We start from the raw sequence: 6,670 nt of genomic DNA, 5'->3' as shown, positions 1-6,670 counted from the left end.
TGATCTTCCACGCTCAGTTGCACTCTCTCTGAAACGTAAATCAACTTTCGTGCAGAGTGAGATTAGCTCATCTAACTTAGAAGGTAAGTCTCTGGTAGCTAACTCATCTTTAATACGCTCAGATAAGCCATGCCAGAATGCAGCATACAGGGCCTCGTCGTTCCATGCCAGTTCGGATGCCAGGATCTGGAACTGTATCAGATATTGTCCTACAGTACGCGACCCCTGGCGTAAACGGAGAATCTCGGATGAAGCTGAGGTTACCCGGCCTGGCTCGTCGAAGATGCGCCTGAATGTTGACACGAAGGCAGTGTAGGAAGATAGCAGGGTGTCGGACCTCTCCCATAACGGTGATGCCCAATCAAGGGCTGAGCCACTGAGAAGAGAAATAATGTAGGCAATTTTTGTACGGTCACTGGGAAAATTGCCAGGTTGTAGCTCAAACTGAATCTCACACTGGTTGAGAAATCCCCTGCAGAATCTTGGAGATCCGTCAAATTTTGCTGGCGTTGGAAGATGAAGACGTGGAGCAGAAATGGGTAAGGTGGGTGGGGTTATAGCTGGAGTCACTGTGGTTGACGCACCAGACGCGCCTGATCCACGGAGAGTTGTCTGAATCCCATCCAGCCGAGTAGAGAGATCCTGGAGACAGCGGATGATGTGGCCCTGTGCAGCCTCCTGATGTTCTAGTCGGGCTGCCAGTTCTTGCATCGGCCTGGCCGCTTGATCCTGGTCTCCGGCTTACTGTCACAACTGAAGGCCTGAGCTGACGGGAGGCAGCCTCAGTTGTAGGGGCTGAGATGTACCGGAACCTGGGAGGTTGTATCAGACCCCTGGACATGTAAGTAACATGAATAATAACTGCCCGAAGGCGTGACCACGACAACTTGGATAAAAGTCAATGATGTTTATTATGACAACTCCGCAACACAGCAGCAGTAAAAGAAAACGTAAAAGTCAGCAAAGAATAAATACAGTTCCTGGGTACTACAGGATGGCAGGAGCCACAGGGCACTGGTAGTGTGAGATAGTTCTTATGATCTTCTAGATGGAAAGTCCTTACCAGGCCCGACTGTAGCAATGGAGATAACCCAGGATTGTGCCAGCTGGTGTTCCAGGAAAAGCTGGGTTGCTGAAGATAAAACAGCTGCTGTGGATACTGGCTGGAACCAGACTGTTAGCACGGAGTGGATACTGGCTGGAACCAGTTAAATAATAAATGAACTTGGGAGCGATGAAATATGAACTGAAATGTAGAACTTGAGAGCGGAGAAATAATAATACTGGTGGAGAGTGGTAAAGTGTAGAAAGGACACCGGCCCTTTAAGGGAAGCTGTACTCTGCTGGAAGCTGAGCTGGAAGCAGGTAATGTTGTAGCTGGAAACAGATGAATCCACAATGGATTGGAGAGTCAGGCTACACCGCAGGTGGAATGCTGGTGCGGGTCTCTATGGTGGAAGTCTTGAGACAGGAGCTGGAACCTGGAAGACAATCACAGGAGAGAGACAAACAGGAACTAGGTTTGACAACCAAAGCACTGACGCCTTCCTTGCTCAGGCACAGTGCATTTATACCTGCAGCAAGGAAGGGATTGGCTAGGCAATTATGCAGATTATCAATACTGAGAACAGATTGGTGGAAATGATCAGCTGACAGAATCCAAGATGGCTGCGCCCATGCAGACACTTGGAGGGAAGTTTGGTTTGTAATCCATGTGGTAATGAAAACAGTAATGGCGGCGCCGGCCACCGGAGACAGGAGGCGCCAGGCTGACAGATGCACATCCAACCATGCGGACACAGCGGAGGCCGCGGCTGACGTAATCGCCACTCAGACACTCTGCATGCAGAAGTTCAGGGACGGCGGCGGAGGCCGCGGGAGACGCCATGCCAGGTGTAATATGGCGTTTACTGTGACAGCGTCCCAGAGTGACAGGAGAGGATACAGGAATGTACACATCAGGATAACAGATGGGATCCGGTCCTGGAGTGCTGAGCCAGCCTTAGGAGGCATCTGATGGGTAAGAAATGGCGTCCAGATACCCGGATCGTGACACCTAAGTACTGACCAGGCCCAACACCGTATTGCTTCCAAGATCGGACGAGATTGGGCATGTACGGTGTGGTATGGTAGTAGATTTAAAGTCGATGAGCAAAGACCTGTAATGGGTATGCAGTTATTGAATCCACCAAGGCCTGGTTGTTAAAATGGGCAGATAGTCTCTTAAAAAAGAGACATATGTTTGACCATCATTGCACCAAAGTGTATTCCAAATGTATAGGTATACAGAGGTTTTAAATCATATGGTCAATCGGTTTTGCCAAATGGAGCCGCCTGTACGTTGCTTATTTTTGTGCTATGCAACATTAATCCCAGAGGATTTTTCACATGTGGTAGGGCAATAGTGGACCCTTGTTATTCTGATGACATGCCAGCAAGATTAAAGATATCAAAACATAAATGTGTTTACAAGTAATGTAGTATAATTAAAACTGAAACTGCAATGATCCTGAGCAATCCACCATCCTCCCCCTCCCCCTTCACACAGCGTATAGGGCAGGGAATGGAAATGCACAAGAAAACATGTATTCAGCTGAAAAGACAGATTGGCAGAAGTGGATAGATAAATAGGGAATAAATCTCTAGAGACGTGATCTCCACTATCCACACTGAGGCTGGCTAAATCATTAGAGCCTGAAATGTCAATTGCTGTCTTAATAACAATCTTGTTAAATTGTTGTACTTGCAGTGAAAAAACACACAAAAAATATTGTATATGCTGTATGTCCACAGTGAGTCAATAAGAATTGTGAAAAAAACTGTGAAAAAAAACTCAATTGCCAGAGCGGAAAGTAGATTGTTGCTGATTGTATTTAATTTTATCAGCAACAGAGTGACACTGAAAGTGTCAATAGATTGTTACCTTATATATTAATAGCACCTTAAAAGCAACAGTTTATAGTGTGCAATGAAAAATGCCTTATTATAGAGACGGCATAGATTTGCCTGAAAGAGACCGATGCACACGGTGTTTAATTACAGCTGTGCGTGGCTGGAGAGCGGGAGACAAGTAAGAGTGCAGGATATAAAGAGATACTTGCAACAGCCTGTGCGTGTGTCCTGCTCGTTTGGTGCCGCTGACAGCTCGGCTTGACGAGCTGTGTGTCTTAACGGCTCCCCTGGTCTCCTCTCCTGCCGGTCTGCTGGTCACGTGAGCGCACTCACCGTGACCACGTTCACCTCCCAACGTACGTTTCACAGTAAGCTTGTTCACGGGTAGTGTGAACGGCGGGAGTGCAGACCTGGATTTTATTCTAATGAGATGATTATTAATTGGTTTCACCAAATGGTGATTGCGATGTAAAGGTCTGACTGCGTGTAATGAGCTTAATAGAGAAAAAGCTGAATAGATATGCTGCACAAAATGAAACTGCTATAGATAATTAATAAATGGATACCTGCAATATATATATGGAAGATGTCTTTAAAGATGAATTAATTGGAATAAGTACTGATATAATAGATTGGTTTAATAAATTGGTTGTATGTAAGTGCTGACAAGCATGTATGAAATATGAAAAAATAAAATTAATTAAAGTTAAATAGAATGTAGTGAAAATGGATGAATGATTAATGCCCGTATAAAACGTGTTGAAAAAATGGTGAATTGGGAGTGTTGTAATCGGATTGAGAATGTGAATGTGATGGGAGGGAAGGAGAATGAGGGGGGGGGGGGTTTGAAATGCATTAATTAATAGGGTGAAGAATAAAAATATAAATGTGAAAATAAAAATTAAATATATAAAATATAAAATAAAGTATAAAAAATATATATATAAAAAATATATATATATATATATATTAAAAATATGTAGAGTAAGGGGGGGGGGAATTTTTTATTGTGTGTGCATAGTGATGGCAGTGAATTGTGATGGTGTATGGGAAGAGGGGGATTATAAATGAGATATATTGTGAAGGCTGTATTAAAATTGCGTGAAAAAAATGTAAATTGCATGTGTGACAAAAAATTTTTTTTGATGATGATGGTATGCTACTGGATGAAAGATATATGGGTTGAAAGTGTTTAAAATGAAAGGAAGGGCTGGGGGTGGGGTGGGTTAGGTTTGCTTAGGCAAACCCCCCCCCCCTTTTTTTTATCCCCACTTTCCATCCTCAGCAAACCTAACCCACCCCACCCCCAGCCCTTCCTTTCATTTTAAACACTTTCAGCATACCATCATCATCAAAAAAAATTTTTGTCACACATGCAATTTACATTTTTTTCACGCAATTTTAATACAGCCTTCACAATATATCTCATTTTATATATATATTTTTTATACTTTATTTTATATTTTATATATTTAATTTTTATTTTCACATTTATATTTTTATTCTTCACCCTATTAATTAATGCATTTCAAACCCCCCCCCCCCCCCCCCCCTCATTCTCCTTCCCTCCCATCACATTCACATTCTCAATCCGATTACAACACTCCCAATTCACCATTTTTTCAACACGTTTTATACGGGCATTAATCATTCATCCATTTTCACTACATTCTATTTAACTTTAATTAATTTTATTTTTTCATATTTCATACATGCTTGTCAGCACTTACATACAACCAATTTATTAAACCAATCTATTATATCAGTACTTATTCCAATTAATTCATCTTTAAAGACATCTTCCATATATATATTGCAGGTATCCATTTATTAATTATCTATAGCAGTTTCATTTTGTGCAGCATATCTATTCAGCTTTTTCTCTATTAAGCTCATTACACGCAGTCAGACCTTTACATCGCAATCACCATTTGGTGAAACCAATTAATAATCATCTCATTAGAATAAAATCCAGGTCTGCACTCCCGCCGTTCACACTACCCGTGAACAAGCTTACTGTGAAACGTACGTTGGGAGGTGAACGTGGTCACGGTGAGTGCGCTCACGTGACCAGCAGACCGGCAGGAGAGGAGACCAGGGGAGCCGTTAAGACACACAGCTCGTCAAGCCGAGCTGTCAGCGGCACCAAACGAGCAGGACACACGCACAGGCTGTTGCAAGTATCTCTTTATATCCTGCACTCTTACTTGTCTCCCGCTCTCCAGCCACGCACAGCTGTAATTAAACACCGTGTGCATCGGTCTCTTTCAGGCAAATCTATGCCGTCTCTATAATAAGGCATTTTTCATTGCACACTATAAACTGTTGCTTTTAAGGTGCTATTAATATATAAGGTAACAATCTATTGACACTTTCAGTGTCACTCTGTTGCTGATAAAATTAAATACAATCAGCAACAATCTACTTTCCGCTCTGGCAATTGAGTTTTTTTTCACAGTTTTTTTCACAATTCTTATTGACTCACTGTGGACATACAGCATATACAATATTTTTTGTGTGTTTTTTCACTGCAAGTACAACAATTTAACAAGATTGTTATTAAGACAGCAATTGACATTTCAGGCTCTAATGATTTAGCCAGCCTCAGTGTGGATAGTGGAGATCACGTCTCTAGAGATTTATTCCCTATTTATCTATCCACTTCTGCCAATCTGTCTTTTCAGCTGAATACATGTTTTCTTGTGCATTTCCATTCCCTGCCCTATACGCTGTGTGAAGGGGGAGGGGGAGGATGGTGGATTGCTCAGGATCATTGCAGTTTCAGTTTTAATTATACTACATTACTTGTAAACACATTTATGTTTTGATATCTTTAATCTTGCTGGCATGTCATCAGAATAACAAGGGTCCACTATTGCCCTACCACATGTGAAAAATCCTCTGGGATTAATGTTGCATAGCACAAAAATAAGCAACGTACAGGCGGCTCCATTTGGCAAAACCGATTGACCATATGATTTAAAACCTCTGTATACCTATACATTTGGAATACACTTTGGTGCAATGATGGTCAAACATATGTCTCTTTTTTAAGAGACTATCTGCCCATTTTAACAACCAGGCCTTGGTGGATTCAATAACTGCATACCCATTACAGGTCTTTGCTCATCGACTTTAAATCTACTACCATACCACACCGTACATGCCCAATCTCGTCCGATCTTGGAAGCAATACGGTGTTGGGCCTGGTCAGTACTTAGGTGGTTGACCACTAAGGAATACCAGGTGTTGTAGGTTTTGCTTGATGGCAATACTTTTGCTACTGCACCTACTGTAGAAATCAACACCTGGCGGGCAATTTCTTGGTTCTGCCGCAATTTGTGCCGCACGTCTGCCTTATATACATGGTTTTTCATCCATATGTTCACAGTTGCAATCCCGAATTTACGATTCAAATTATTTAATCATTTTTTAAACATATTTTGTGTGTACTCTTATATTATTCATCAAGAATTAAAGGTTACGTTTTAATATCTAATACGTTATACATAATCTCTATCACAGTTGTTTCCAAGAGTGAGTGCTCCCAACAAGGGTCACTTTTTTCCTTTCTCTCCTCTCTTTATTACCCATAATTGCATCTATTTGGATTATTCAATGTTTGATAAATGTGTTGTCCTTAATTCAAATATTCTTCCTGTATAGGATGGAGTTCTGCTGAGATCAACTGTTGCTGTAAAATAAAAACTTAATTTTATTTACTTTAAACAAATGACATTTTGATGAAAATCCATAACTACTTAATTGTAATATATCT

The 6,670-nt window shown here is 41.4% G+C and overlaps 1 pseudogene; it reads left to right on the top strand.

Annotated features, from left to right (window-relative positions):
• The first annotated feature begins 6,031 nt into the window (after positions 1 to 6,031).
• On the top strand, positions 6,032 to 6,150 carry LOC134970853 (5S ribosomal RNA; annotated as a pseudogene).
• The last annotated feature ends 520 nt before the right edge of the window (positions 6,151 to 6,670 follow it).

The sequence above is a fragment of the Pseudophryne corroboree genome, chromosome 11 (genome assembly GCF_028390025.1).
Source record: "Pseudophryne corroboree isolate aPseCor3 chromosome 11, aPseCor3.hap2, whole genome shotgun sequence".
In the NCBI taxonomy this organism is placed as follows: domain Eukaryota; kingdom Metazoa; phylum Chordata; class Amphibia; order Anura; family Myobatrachidae; genus Pseudophryne; species Pseudophryne corroboree.
This window is presented reverse-complemented; position numbering and strand designations above follow the sequence as displayed.